The sequence below is a fragment of the Lithobates pipiens genome, unplaced genomic scaffold (assembly GCF_037356315.1).
Source record: "Lithobates pipiens isolate NorthernLeopardFrog02 unplaced genomic scaffold, aLitPip1_a1.2 Scaffold_8, whole genome shotgun sequence".
Lineage (NCBI taxonomy): Eukaryota > Metazoa > Chordata > Amphibia > Anura > Ranidae > Lithobates > Lithobates pipiens.
The window spans coordinates 88,621,012-88,636,584 of record NW_027507903.1 but is presented as its reverse complement, the minus strand read 5'-3'; the positions used below and the strand labels follow the sequence as shown (position 1 = coordinate 88,636,584).

The window sequence follows — 15,573 nt, the reverse complement described above, 5'->3', positions numbered from 1 at the left end:
ACAGTACATGTTAGCATTCATGGGTCCCTCAATGAACTGTAGTTCCCCATTCCCGGCAGCACTCAAGCAGCCCCATACCATGACACTCCCACCACCATGCTTGTCTGTAGGCAAGACACACTCATCTTTGTACTCCTTACCTGGTTGCCCTCACACACGCAATGAGACTGCAACATGAATTTGTAATTGTTTACAAAAATAAAAAATCAGAATAAATCGGTCTGCCAAAGTTTCCTAGCCACTCAAAGTACCTTATTGTGTTACCTATAGCACAAATGCTGGGTAATGAAAATGATGGCTTTAGGCTTAAAGGCTAAGTTTACCTTTTCCAGAAAATAGCCTATGCATTTGAGGAGCCCCAGTAGATATTATAAATCTGTGCAGCCCCATGTGCTTACTTGTTGCTAGGAAGTGAGAACTGTTGGATGCTCATTCCTAGCATTGCAGGAGGGGACACAAATGGCCTACATATAAAAGAATAAAATGAATGATCATTTTAGCTGCACAGATTTTGAATATCTACAGGGGCCCCTTGACTGCATTGGCTATGTTCTGGAAAAGGTGAACTTTGCCTTTTAAAGTATAGTTAATGTTAAAATGTTGTTTATAGCTTAGATAGAGTGCTTATATGTCAAACCCCTGTTTTGCAACTGATTTACCCTTAATTTGGGAGATATTTGGAACATGAAGGGGAGGCAAATCTCTCCAGCGTGACACAGACAGATGGCAAAACCTGGCAGGGGTTGTAATCATTCTCTAATTTCCAAACTAGAAAAAAAATTGGTACTAGATACACTTTAAACACTGACTCCCACTTTCCAAGAAATGACTGTCAGAAAGAGGATAATATACTGTATTCTGACAATGTACAGTACTAGAGACCTAGATTTTGTACTGAATTTTGTAATAAATACCTGCAGAAATTTTGACCCAACCCAGCACACCTGTGGGTGGCAAAATATCTCATGGGTAAATAGCAAATAACTTTATATACATTCCTAAATGTTTGAAGCTTAATCAACAAGGTTCCCCCTATACCATGATGGTTATCTAATCAAATAACATCACGTCTCTTCATAACAACCCACTAGGATAGTTTTATACATTTGCAAAAATGACATAGCCTGTCTCTGTTTTTCTTGGAGATTAACAGTTATCTCTAGCTTTATAGATTTTAGGCAATCTTTTTCTGTACTGATGCATGCTGTGTATATTAATCTAAATCAGCTTAAATGGGCTATAGAACTGCTTGAGGACATTTTAATGGCTAATAATTTCTCTAAGATCTCCCTGATCTGTTTGCAGTCGAACGTTTTTTTTTTTTATTAAAAAAAACATACTTCCTTTACTTAACTAGAAGGCATCTTAGAATAGTAAACCTACTACTTCACTTACTGAATTACTTGTCTCGGGTTGATTTTCTCTAAACTAAAGGACATTAATAAAAAGTGAATAATTGCAAAATGTAAGGAGTGCCTATGTTATTTTCACAAGAGCATACAGTATTTGCTGTCAATACCAACACCTATAACACATGCATTCTGCCAGCTAATCAATACTGTAACTAATCAATAATGTAACGATGAGAGTCTGTGTTAAAAAACAGTCTTTCTCACACTTTTTTGGGGAATGTGAGAAAATATCCCAAATATGGAAACAATTGGAAAATTTTGCTTCCAAAATTTCAGACAATATTATACGACTCATTCTCCCCAGTTGTCTGTTATTCTCCCTTATTATAGGATTGCCCTCCACCACGAGACATGATCCACACAATATGTGTTTCCATAAACCGGCTAATCGCCTACCATTGGAAATCTCCATCAGTACCACTAGCCCAATTGAAAGTAAGAATAAATAATATTAACCTCATGGAAAAAATATTTTGTACTTTACGTAATACAAATCATTTGTTTAATAAGAAATGGTACCCCTGGTTTGCACATTCTAAACACTTTCTAAACTCTGAATAACGAATACTCTTCATTAAAGGTCATTAATGTACAACAGTTCTTTATCTATTTCAAGGTCACCATGGATTGTATATTAGTTAATAATTGCAATGTATCTCTATCATTTTGGGTATACATAGTAATTGTCCTTACTCTGCAAGCTTATATATTGCATTTTTCTTAATATGTAATATCTTGTTTTGTACCACTTTTCTGTACCTAATAAAAAGTTTGTAAACAAAAAAAAAAAAACATTCTGCAGTTCTATCACTGGCTCATGTAAAATGTTCCTCACATTTCATACAAGATGATGTGTTGGCCTTCCTCTTGCTGCCCTCCTTACCAGTTTGGTGTGCTGCCCCAAATACAAGCCTTTCAGGAAGAGTTGTGTCATCAGACAGAAACCCCATAATATTACTGCTGGAGTACATGGTGACACATGAGGGTTGATTTACCAGTTATGCTCTGCAAGTGCAGTTTCTCCAGAGCTTAGTAAAATAGGGGAAGCTGTGCTGACTTCAACTATCATCCAATAAGATTCAAGCAAATGCTTGTTATTTTTTTATTTTCCTTGCATGTAATTGGATATTTTGTGTAAAGTGAAACTTACTTCATATACGAAGCTCTGGAGCAACTGGACTTGCAAAACGCACAGCCTATTCTATATGCCCTTAGTAAATCCACCCCATGGCGTCTTTCTGCACACATATTAGAACTAATCTCCATTCAGCTTAAATTAACATTCATGTAACGAGGACAGATAAAGAAAAATCACAAGCAAGCCCGGTGGCTACTTCCACCCCTGCACACTGGATCATCCACAAAGCAACCTAGGCAGGAGCCTGGGAACCTTAATGTTTCTGTAGTAAACTACGGAGGGCGCAGTTGGTCAAAACAATGCACCTAACTGTCACTTCAGAATGAAGGAAGTGCTCACAGGCAATTGGTGTCTCATGGAGCAATAACAGTACAGAGAATGCAAATAGGGTAGCTTCTCTGTGCGCTTCTCTGTGCCTATACCAATATTTGACAAGAGGCTAGATGTCCCAAAGGCCCCTTTCACACAGGACGGATCTGTGATGATCCGCTCCAGGAACATCCACTTGCTCAGCGGGGATTGCTCCATTGATCCCCACTGAGCACAGTGTGCAGGGACTGCCCTGTCAGATCTCTGCTCTCCTCTATGGGGGATCGGATGAACACGGACTGTCTGTCTGTGTTCATCTGATCCACTCTGCAGACGGATTGAAAAACAGTATTTTCCTCCGTCTGCAGAATCGGACCATAGCGGGGACGGCTGATATCGGGATGTTAATCCGCTGACACCCGCTATCCCATAGGGATGCATGTATGTCCATATTTCATTCAAAAATGGATGGATGAAATATGGACATATGGTCCGCACGTGTGAAAGGGGCCAAAAGCTGCAGATCAAATCAAGACCCACTGTGTGTGGACGAGCCTCCCCATGTGGGTAAGCATCCCTACCCTTCGTTCCCCTCTCTCCCAGGATCGTAACCTCATTATTATTAATCCATACCATAGCATGAAGCAGTGAAACAATAATGGTGGTATTTATTATTCCGACAATACTATGTATCACTAGCGATAGCTATATTGTATTATTGATGTACTGTCACTTTATGTAATTCCCCTTGGGCGTTTATGGATCTGTTGTTCTGATTGGGGTTGGACCATGTCGGGGGTTTCGCTGGCTTCCCGGCACGGGGAGGGGACGTTGGAGCACTTTTTTATTGCTTCCCGTCCCCGATCTCCCTAGGCTAGGTTGGGCTGGGGGTGGTAAATCCCGTGCCGGCGGCATTCCGTGATCGCCGCCGGACGACGCGGTCTGCGCAGTGCGCCTGTGCGGGCTCTCCCCGGGTCTTATGGGGGTTTTGCACTGCGCAGGCGCGCGCGTATCTTTGCGACGTCACGCGGGTTGCATCGGAGGCGATGGGAATTCTGGGGCATTATGTGCCTTCCGGAACGCCGAGGAATTGACAGGAGCCATAAATATGGCTCTGATGGTTGAGAGCAGCAGATGGGTGGAGAGCTGACACACCCATAAATAGGAGGAGAATCCCACCTGTATCTAATCTAACAAACAAGTAAGTGCTATAAATAAGGTGTATTAGCCAGGACCTTTTCATTTGAGTCCTGGAACACCACTCAAACAGATCATTGAAACAGGTATGGAGTATGCTGAAGAGAGATATCTCTTTTCTCTGCATCTTTTTATTGATACAATATGAAGTTTGGTAACTTTATCACTTTTGATTTAGCTTTAGGGCCGTTGAGGCACTGGGGGCTTTTCGCTATTCGTTTTAAGGGGCTATTTACTTATCTGCAGACTACAATATAAGTGCGGCAGATACAATACGCAGGTAATACATTATTATTCACTGACGCTCTTAATATATTTTTTATCACTATTCATACTATCACTTTTTTAGGCATCACCACATGTTTATGGGGTCATTGATTCAATACACACATTTATGGGGTTTTTTATTTCCTTTCTTTTACACACAGTCACACATTTTTGGTTTATTTGCATCACTAGTTTATTTATTATTATTATTATTATTATTATTGTCATTATTGAACTACATTCACATTATTTAGCATAATATTGATCGTCACAACATGGAATATCACACCTGTTTATTATTTATTTAAACATTATTTGGGAAACAAAGTGGCATTCCCTCTCATTTCACTATTCCCACTTATCTATGCTTTTGTAGATTAACACAATATACGCAATATTCCAGTCAAATAACTAGTTATAATATACATTTTTTGTGATTTTTTTGTGATGTATTTGCTCCATATCATATCATATTGTATTTCATTATTTTTAGGTGTGGCCACCTTGGGTGTGCCAAGAACCCCCTCCTCTGATCCTCTGATCACCCTGGGGAAACTCCAGACACTGTCAGTTCTTGTAAGCTAGCGTTTGATGCCCCTGTGAAGTCGTGTTCCGCCTTTTTTCTCCCCTTCTTTTGTCCCCCCTCCCCCCCCTGTGTCCATCTTTTTGGGTGGTTGAGGTGGGTCAAAATAGTGGGGCAGCGGATCCAGGATGACCCTTTGAGGGAAGGCACTGTTCCGTTTTTCAGATTTTATTAGAAGTCTCTGGTTGAAAAGCATTGGTTCGGTGGAACTGGTAAATATTATCGAAATAAGTTTTGATATTACATTAATTTTTCGGTTAAAACCTATTATATTGAAAGTCTTTTTTCTTTGATTACCTGCAGAATATACAATATAACTACTCCTTTCGCCAGGGCTTTGTTGCTTTTTACCCCCTGAAGAAGACCCTGACTCCCTGAAGGTCGAAATGCATTGGGGCAGCCCGGGTGCTATTTTGCAACTTTTGAAAAAGTGCTGTACTTGTAAATTGTTCCTGTAACCTATTTTGTATTAAATGTTGCATATACTGTTTATCCACTGATATGCTATAATATTATATACCAGAGCCTTTATTTTTAATCTATGATGGCAAATAAGCCGTTGAATCAATAAAATAAATATAACTTTTCACGGATTTATCTCTGCTTCTTGTTGCTGCCTAAAAACCCCAAGGGGAACTCTTCTTTTTTTATTAGCATCCCTATGAGCAAGCTCGGTGACGTAAACAGGTGCCCCCGCCCCCCCTGACACCACGTGACATCAGAGGAAGGCAGAGTCACCTGCTTACACCACCTACTGGCCCCACCCTCAGCTATATAACAGCTATCATTGAGAAGAATCGTCACTTGGCAGGAGCCTCCCATGGAGGTGGAGCTGTTGCAGATTTTTTTTTATTTTTTCATCGGGCAGCATGGTAGAAGATGGATGGACATTGCTGGACATTTTTCTTTTTTTAAAAAGACTTGTCCCTAAGTGTCTCCTGTCTTTTTTACTATTTTTGACACTTTTTGGGGGAATGTGGCCTGGTACAATTCAAGGGGGCACGCTCTTGTCTCCCCCTCTTTTCCCGCAGCCTGCCAGGTTGCATGCTCCGATAAGGGTCTGGTGTGGATTTTGGGGGGACCCCTAGGACATTTTTTTTATTTTGGCACAGGGTTCCACTTAATTTCCATACCAGCCCTGAAGGGCCTGGTATAGATTTTGGGGGACCCCCATGCAATTTGTTTTTTACATTTTTGGTTCGGGAGTTCCCCTTAATATTCATACCAGACCCAAAGGTCCTGGTAATGGACTGGGGGGATGCCATTTTTTTTCAATGAGTTTTATCAATATTGCTGAGACCCAACAATTCATTACAGACGCAGTTCAGTTTTAAATTACTTTTTTCCTTTAGAAATGTCATTTTGCTGCAGTACTGTTCTAAACATGGGAAAACTGCACCACCCTCACACATTTTTTTTTTTTAATTTTGGTTCGGGGTTCCCCTGTGGGGGAATCCCATGCCATTTTTATCAATGAACTTTTATGTGTATTGCCAGGACCAACAATTCGTTATAGCCGTGAGTAGTTTTAAATGACCTTTTTTCCTTTAGAAATGTAATTTTGCTGTCAGACTGTTCTAAACGCGGGAAACATGTGGCACTTTACAGGCATACTATAGACACCCCCCCCCCCCCCCCCCAGCATGATATTTAAAGGAATATTTCATTTTTATTGTTTCACTTTAAGCATTATTAAAATCACTGCTCCCGAAAAAAAACTGCAGTTTTTAAAACTTTTTTTTGCATTGATACATGTCCCCTTGGGCAGGACCCAGGACCCAGGTCCCCAAACAGTTTTTATGGCAATAATTTGCATATAAGCCTTTAAAATTAGCACTTCTGATTTTTCATGTTCATGTCCCATAGACTTTAACAGTGTTTGTTCATCCACATTTTTTGCCTGTTCGGATGCCCTGGTGTGAACCGAACCCGGGGAGGGTGTTTGGCTCATCCTTAATTATGAGAAGTTTACTCATATCTAAAGATGATTTTTCAGGCCTGCTTGTTTATGTACAGCTTGTATTAATTGGAGTACTTTGTAGTGCTCCTTGGATAGATGAAATCAGTAGCTTTGGGCAAAATAAAATTTGCTCACTCTTTCTACAGTATTTCAATAGTTTTGTCAGATATAAATGGTGACAGTAAATCCCTGTGAAACAGCAGAAATGTTATGTTTTATGGATGGCTTCAGAAGAAATAACTTTCTGTTAGTAAGTGGCTATTGCATAATTGATGATGAACATGTTGAATCATTTTAAGAGAAGAGCGCGAATACAGAAGTCAAGTACATTGATTACTTCCTGGTTTACGAAAATTAATAATTTGACATTCTGCTGCCAAATTTCACAGCTAATAGAACAGTAAGAACAAGATATTTGAAGTTAGAAACCTGATGTTTTTTTCCCAGTTATTTAATAATAATTATATCAAAGAGAAGCAGCATTTGTAAGTGCAATTTTCCAGGTAGGAAATAAACATGACATTTTTTGTAAAAAAAATTGATGATTAAGCACATAAAATAAGGCTCCAATCACATGGATGCATTTTCCCATGCAGCATAAAGACACTGCATATTTCTGTTGACCAGGATATGCTAGAGCTGTGTACAGCCGCCCGTAGATATGAATGGGTAAGAGCGGCTGTATGCAGCTAAGCAGAGCTGTTTGTGTAAAGTAGCGCATGTGCACAGACATTATGCACAGAACGCCGCTAATGTGATGGTGCATAGTTGCGTACGGCTGCCCTTGTCCACTCATGTCTATGAGTGGCTGTATGCGGCTCCCGGAAACCCCAGATACCAGAAATACACAGGGGGAGATTTACTAAAATTGGTGTACACAGAAGCTGGGGAAGTTGTGCACAGTAATCAATCAGCTTCCAAGTTTTAGGCCTCATGCACACAGGGCATTCGAAAAAAACAAGCTGCAAAACCATTACTAAAGCCAGGAAAAAGCAGCTGTAAAAAACATGCTTTTATTAGCTTTTTGCATGGGCGTTAATGCGCGTTTAGCCGCGTAGGCTTTTATCAGCGCTTCTCTGCCTCTATTAAAAATCAACGGTTCCCTATGAGAGCAGTGTTAACTGGTCTGACTTTCAGCCCATTGATTTGAATAGAAGTTGCATCCAAGTTAGATCATGATAATCCGACTTGTGGTGAGACTTTTTTGAGGATCTTGAAGGGGAACCCCAAGCCAAAATTCAAGAAATAATAGAGGGATCCCCCACCCAAGAAGAATCAATATCAGGCTCTTTGAGTCTGGTATGCATCTTGAAAGAGAACCCCACATCAAAATAAAAAAAAATGGCATGGGGGTCCCCTCCCAAGACCATACCAGACCCTTATATCAGTACGATCCCCCCCCCCCAAGGAAAGGTGGGGGGAAGAGCGAGTGCCACCCTTCCTGGACCATACCACCGTACATCCCCTCAACATGGGGGGGTAGGTGCTTTGGGGCAGGGGGAGGTGCCCCATGCCATTTTTTTTTTGGCATGGGGTTCCCTTTCAAGATCCATACCAGACTCAAAGGGCCTGGTATGGATCTTGGGGGGGACCCCACGCAGTTTTTCTTTTCATTCTAATTTTGGAGTGGGGTTCCCGTTCAAGATCCTCAGAGCACAAGTCGCATCATGATCCAACTTGGTTGCGACTTCCATTCAAATCAGTGAGCTGAAAGTCAGATGAGTTAACATGGCTCTCATAGGGAACCATTGATTTCTACATGTCAAAGAAAAAAACTCTTGACCAGTGTTAAGTCACGTTTAGCAGCCTTTAGCAGCATCAGACATTTTTACTGCTGTAACGCCGGTCCTCAGAATGCGCTGGCCCTAGTTTTTTTTGCAGCTTAAATAAACGCCTATGCCACTTACAGCTCCTAAAAGCCTGTGTGTGCATGAGGCCATAAAATAACATGGAGAAGCATTTTTAAGATGCAAAAAAAAATCTGACGCTGGTAAAAGCAGCGGTAAAAGTTTAATTAAACAAGATGAAGTTAGAAGATGATTGGTTAATTTGCACAGTTGCACCAGATTCTGCTTGCACCAGTTTTAGTAATCTGCCCCCCCCCCACACACACATACACACACACACATACACTGTTATTAGACTTTATGGGCAAATGCACCCATGTGTATGTAGTCTAATGGCCCGTACACACGATCCGAAAATCGGCGAAAAATGCCGCTTTAGTCAGGATCGTACAATAATCGGATCGTTAGTACAAAGTTTTCGAGAGCCGATCGTGACAATTCATCCGATATTATTCGACTGGACTAGCACGAAAATTTGTCTCATATGATACCAGATTGTATGATTTTCGTTTAGTCAGTCCGAAAATACAATACAAATACATTACAACACATGACCACTTCCGATTTTTTTTTTTTTTCTGTCGTACAAGAATTTTCGTGACTTTAGAAACCTATTCAATTTCTACTTGCGAATATAAAGCGAAAAAAGTCGTACGCTCTGTCGTACAATATTCAGATAGTGTGTACGGGCCATAATACAGCTGCATTATTTAGAAAAACTTTAGACAAATGTAAAAGAGGAAAACCTCGATTTAATTAACATACAGTATATTCATATTAAATATGCTAAATTCTGACTAATAGTAGGATTTCATAGGGGCTTATAGCAAGAAAAGGTGCGTGATTAATAGTCTTTCTGTGGACATAATTTACTGAAGCCAAGTTCATGCAGCCAAAGCCATGTTTGCTTGCTTGTGCATTACTGCGCTTTAACAACTATGCTCAAAATTCAGTCTTTTACATGTAGCTTAGTACTAACAATCAAGTTGCAAATAAATGAAGATTATTTAAAGAGACAAGCAATTTAAAGCAATGCCGCATACACGTTCGTATTTTCCGACAGGAAATGTTGGATGTGAGCTTGTTGTCGGAAAGTCCGACCGTGTGTATGCTCCATCGAACATTTGCTGTTGGACTTTCTGCCACTTTTTGATAGCAGGTTCTCAAATTTTCCACCACCAAAACTTTGTTATTTGGAAAGTCCGATCGTGTGTACACAAGTCCGATGCACAAAAGTTCACGCGTGCTCGGAGTCAAGCAGAAGGAGCCGCACTGGTTATTGAACTCCCTTTTTCTCGGCTCGTTGTACGTTATGTACGTCACCGCGTTCCCATGTTTGTAATTGTTGGCCAACATTTGTGTGACCGTGTGTGCCTGGTGGCTTAACAGAGCAAAAGTGGAGTAAAGAAAGGTAAAAAAAAAAGTAAATTCTTCAAGGGAGGTATGTATTAAACTAAACCCAATAAAGCTTTGTGCTTTATGGCCAACGCCTAAGTTCCCTTTTAAAGTGTTTGTAAATTTCAGACATTCCAGTCCAGAGCACTAAGGGGTTGATTTACTAGCTTAATTGAACAAGGTGAAGTTAGAAGCTGACTACCATGCACAGTTGCACCAGATTTTGTACACCTCAGCTTTAGTAAATCAATCCCTAAAGTTTTACTAAACCCAGGACCCTGAATTTACTATATCTGGTCTCCCACAGTACACAGAACATGGAAATGCAATTATTTTAGTAAATAAAAACTGTTAAATACATTTTCTCATCAACAGTATATAGCAGCCTTGTGACTTTTATATCAGTGTCTGGTTAAAGCTTGTAGGAGGAGTTTTTATTTTCCTCTACCTGTTCTATGAGGCTGCAGAACCTCTGATAGTCTGTCTGGACAGTGCCCTGTGCCAATCACCTGCACCCTCCCAAGAAAGAAAAATCTCTTGAGCAATACACACCAAACTGAGCATTAGAGATGGGCCTAACACCCCCTGTACAATGTACCTCATACTAATTCACATAGGGGGGTGGGATCTGGGGGCCCCCTTGTCAAAGGGGGGCATCCAGATTCCGATAAGCCCCCTGCCCACAGACCCTTCCCTGCCCGCAGCCCAGGGTTGCGGGGAAGACAAGGTGTTTTGGGGTGGGGGGGTGCCCATTCAATCAGAGAAAATAATCTAACACTATAGACTGAGAACATTCGACCAGAAAAGCACATAATGTGAGGGAAACCTCTGCACTCTAAAGGGGTGTATTTATAAAAAAAATAAAAAATAAATCAGAACTGTTTGTTCTGTGAAACTGCTGGTACATTTGTTCTGTGCAAATGGGGGGTAAATGAATATTATTAGGCTGTTTTCTCTCCAGTTTGATTGCTTTTCATGTATTAGAATAGCATGCACCATAAAGTTACTGCATGATGACCGCAAGACTGTGCTAATGATCATAGTAAATAGTTATTGCAGAGGGTGAACTGCTATGCAGAATTGATACAACATTACAGAGATGAAATTCCATTTTATAACATTGTTACTGGACTAAAATCTTTTACAGATCACCTAAGCCTTATGCCCCGTACACACGATCAGAAAATCGCACGGAAAATAACGCTTTAGAATCGATCGTACGATAATTGGATCATTCGTACAGAGCTTTCGAGAGCCGATCAGGACAATTCATCCAATATTATTCTATCAGACACACACGAAAAAATTTTCCGTACGATGCTAGATCGTACAATTTTCGTTTAATCAGTACAGCTATCGTTCAAAAATGCAATACAAATGCATTACAGCACATGACATCACTTCCGATGTTTTTTTTCTATAGTGTGGGAACTTACGTGACTTTAGTAAACTCATCAGATTCTATCTGAGATTAGCATGCAATAAAAAACAAACGATCATTCACCCGATAATCTCATTGTGTGTATGGGGCATTAGGCAAGGTAAACAATGAGTTTTGTCTCTGCCACATTGTAGCAATTATGAGTTGCAGTCTCCTCTCTTCAGTAGCTGATGCATTATACTGTCAGTGGTGAGCACAGGAATCTCTATACACTTAAAAAAGAAGTAACACTTAAAAGCTTTTTTGGTTATACTTCTCTTCTGGGTCACAGGAGTGATCTTATGTTTGCATTCCTGTGACCCAGAATCAGCTAAAGCCTGCTGTCAGCTGACATTACAGAGCCCAACCATATTGTCAGAAACCACCCAGATGTCTGATTGGCAGTGGCACAGCCTCTCAGTCTGCTGTTGAAAGTCTGAGCCAGCTGTTCCCTCCCCTTCACATCTTTATACACCGCCCCTGCTTCGCCCCGAAGATGCTGCTTGCAGCATTTTTTTCCTGTCCTCCCCAGTGTGAAAGCACAAAAGCAGTTTACAGGTGCTTTACAGGTGCTATTTGTAGTGCAAAAATGCCTGTAAAGCGCCTCAGTGTGAAAGGGGTCTGAACAAAGGTAGAAGAACCCCTTTCACACCCAGACTGCCCCGCGGTAGCAGTAAAGCACACTTGTTTTAGTGACACTTTAGCAGCGTTTTAACTGCGCTTTACCGGTGCTGCAGCACCACTTTGCCGTCGGTAGTGGGGCGTTTTTAACCCCAAATAAGGGGTTAAAAGCGCCTGAAAAGTGGCACTGCCGAATTGCTTTGCAGGTGATTTGGCAGCGCTGCCCTTTCATTTCAATGGGCAGGGCATTTTAGGAGTGGTGTAGGACTTTTTTCCTGTCCCGTAAGTGCACTGCCCCAGTGTGAAAACACTGGAGAGGCTTGAGAGGCGCATTTTAGGCAAGATTTTTAGTGCTAAAAAGCCTGAAAAGCACATCAGTGTAAAAGAGGTCAAAGTGATGGCATCAGTCAAACATTGTGTGAGAGAGGGACAGTTCTTGTGCCCAAAAGGTGTTCTGCATTGAGCCCACATTCACACTGGGCTGATTTGGCATGTGATTTGACATGTCGCACCACACATGTAAGGTATTGTAGGTAACATAGTGAGAGCACACATTCTAGCACCAGAGTGTAACTCTAAACTGGTAACGTGTAAAGACTTTAAAAGCGTTGCCTATGGAGATTTTGAGGTACCGTAATTTAGCCCTGTTCCATAGGTGGAATAAGAAGTGTGACATGTTTATTATCTATTTACTCAGCATAACCTCATCTTTTATAATTTACCAAACAGTTGGGTATTATATTGTGCCTTTGTGCTTTTTTTTTTTTGTGCACCATTAAACTGTATTTTTTCCCAAAAATTTGCATTTGAAAAACCGCTGCAGAAATATCGTCTTATATAAATATATGCAACACCCACTATTTTATTGTCTAGGGTCTCTGAAAAAAAAATATAATGTTTGGGGGTTCCAAGTCGTTTTCTAGCAAAAAAAAGGTAGGGGAGGAATGCCAGAATTGGCCTGGACTGGAAATTGACAATTTGGCATTAGGAGAGTGTTTACCTCCCCAAGCTGTTGCTGACCTTTCATTGTCCAATCATAAGATGGGAGAATTGAGCTGACTATGCTGTGTTGCTTAACGACAGCAGAGAAAGGTCAGGCTGACTGTACTATAAGGCAGTGCTGTGTAAATCACAGGAGTGCATAGATACAAATTCAAATAATTTGCAACAAAAGTCAGGTCCTTTTTATATGTAGTTCAGTTGGAGTTCAGCTTAAACATTGAAAAAAATCTGATTGGTTGAAAGTGGTATGTTTAAATGCATAGTTGATCAATTTCAAAATATAATGTAAGTTCACAAATAGTAAGAGCATACATAACCAAATAAGTCACATACTACTTGCTTTTTATAATACCCACTGCAAATGAATAAAACTTAAATGATGATAGTGGTAGCTATTTCAACTAGTCCTTCAGGGAAGCGTGATTCAACTGATATACCTATGCCCAGATCTGGACTGGCCATAGGGCACACCAGGCATTTGCCTATCCCCCCCCATACTGCCACTGATCCCATCCCCTCTAGCAACCAGTCAGTGGAAATAATATGCAGTAACCTCTAACAACCAATCGGTGAGCAATAATGGTGTGCAGTAACCTCTAGCAACCAATCAGCAAGCAGAAATCATGTGCTGTAACCTCTAGCAACTAATCAGTGAGCCATAATGTGTGCTGTTATCTCTATAAACCAGCTAGAACAGTAATGATATGCCCTAACCTATGGCAACCAATTGCATTCACTGCCTGATCTACAGCTGTAAACTGATTTTGAGACTAGCTGCTATGGGGGAGGGATGGGAAAATGTTTGCCCAGGATCCAATCAATATTAAAGACAGCCCTGAATGTGACAGAGAGCTCCACAGGGAGAAAACCACAGCATAAAATATGCAATTATATTGTATATATGGGCTCTCACCCACGGGTCTCTGTCTGGTGAAACCATGTGGGGATCTAGGGAGTGACACCGACCTCCCAGACTGGTTCTCCTTTCGGCCTCACCACAGAACATGATGACACCGCTTAGTGGTAGCTGCCTGTAAAAACCCGGTAGTGGAAGACAGAAAACAGAATCAGTTACACGATGTGCATAGCCAGGTTCTGTTTTATACTTCTATAGTGAGTCTGGTGCAGGCCTCCAGGGAGGGACTATGGCATGGGCAGGCACTTACTCTGCTTGAGTAATGCTCCGCTGCAGTGGGTCAGCTCTCATAGCGCTTAATAGAGATGCCAGCGTTCAGTGAATGGCAGTAGGCTGGTAGCCCAGGCAACCCTTTGGAGGAGGAATAAAAATGCATAAGGTAGGTTACCCAATGTGCTTAGAATATACTATGGGTATGGGTCTGCTGACCTCCAATAAGCTGAGAAACATAAGAAGTCTTTGGAACTTGATGCTCAGAAATGCGCTAACATTTCGGATATGTTCTGTCCTCATGCACAGAGTTCCAGTGATCCCATGGCAGGGCCCAGTAGAGAGGCAACAAACAAATAACAATAGAAGGTGATTTAGTGGAATTTGTTGATGAAACATCAGAATGATCCACCGAAGAACATAGAGAATTGGGGCACACTGAATTATTTCATAGTGCCAAACTGAAGACATAGATACATAATTTAATTGTTTTGCTGGTCCAAATAAAAATGAGCTTGCTGTCTTTTTCAAATATCATCAAATATCATCCACGGCAGGATATTCCAGATCCAGTGTTAAAAAAGGCTACAAAATGCAAAGATGGAACAAGTCGCAAATGGCTCACCTACTGTAATGAAAAAAAAATCTATGTTTTTCTCTGTTTGTCTGGCTTTTTCAAAGTCACAGGAAGCTAATTATTTTATTGAAGGAATTACAGATAAGCGTCATGTTCATCATAGAATCGAAGAGCATGAGAAGAGTGTAATGCACAATGTGTGTGCCAAAGTCTTTTTTGTGAAATCCAGCAGTGCTGGATGATCTACTTTTGTATAAGCAAATGTCTGTAAGGCGAGAACAAGTGAGAAACAGGCGGCAAGTACTACAGCGGGTTGTAGATGTAGTAAAAGTTTTAGGAAAGCAAGGTTTGAGTTATAGAGGAGATGAAGATAAGCCTGCCTATATGTCCTAGAGGACATAATGAAAGACCATGGAAATTTTTTAGAGGTCATTCTTCTCGCCAGCAAGTATGACATTTGTCTGAAAGATCATGTAAACAAATGTATTGAAAAAACAAGAAACTTTGAAAACCTTGCTTTCAAAAACGACTGTTAACAAAGTAATACAGGTTATTCAGATTCTTATCCAGGAAAATGTCTCAAAAGAAGTAAGGAAGACATCACTTCAAAAGATCAATGCTCCATAATTGTTCGCTATGTGACAAATTATATAAATGAAAAGCTTCTTGCAGTTGTTGAATGTTAATCTTCAACAGGGCAAAACCTTTTTAAGTTGCTA

General features: G+C 40.7%; 1 protein-coding gene and 1 long non-coding RNA gene across 2 annotated transcripts in view; one reads left to right on the top strand and one right to left on the bottom strand.

Moving 5' to 3' along the window:
- The window catches only part of CHRFAM7A (CHRNA7 (exons 5-10) and FAM7A (exons A-E) fusion), a 353,849-nt gene that overhangs the window by 230,840 nt on the left and 107,436 nt on the right, over positions 1-15,573 (bottom strand). The window lies entirely within an intron of this gene.
- Positions 4,993-5,423, top strand: LOC143961504 (uncharacterized). Its single transcript, XR_013270486.1, has 2 exons — positions 4,993-5,118; positions 5,210-5,423. It is a non-coding gene; the product is annotated as an uncharacterized LOC143961504 (long non-coding RNA).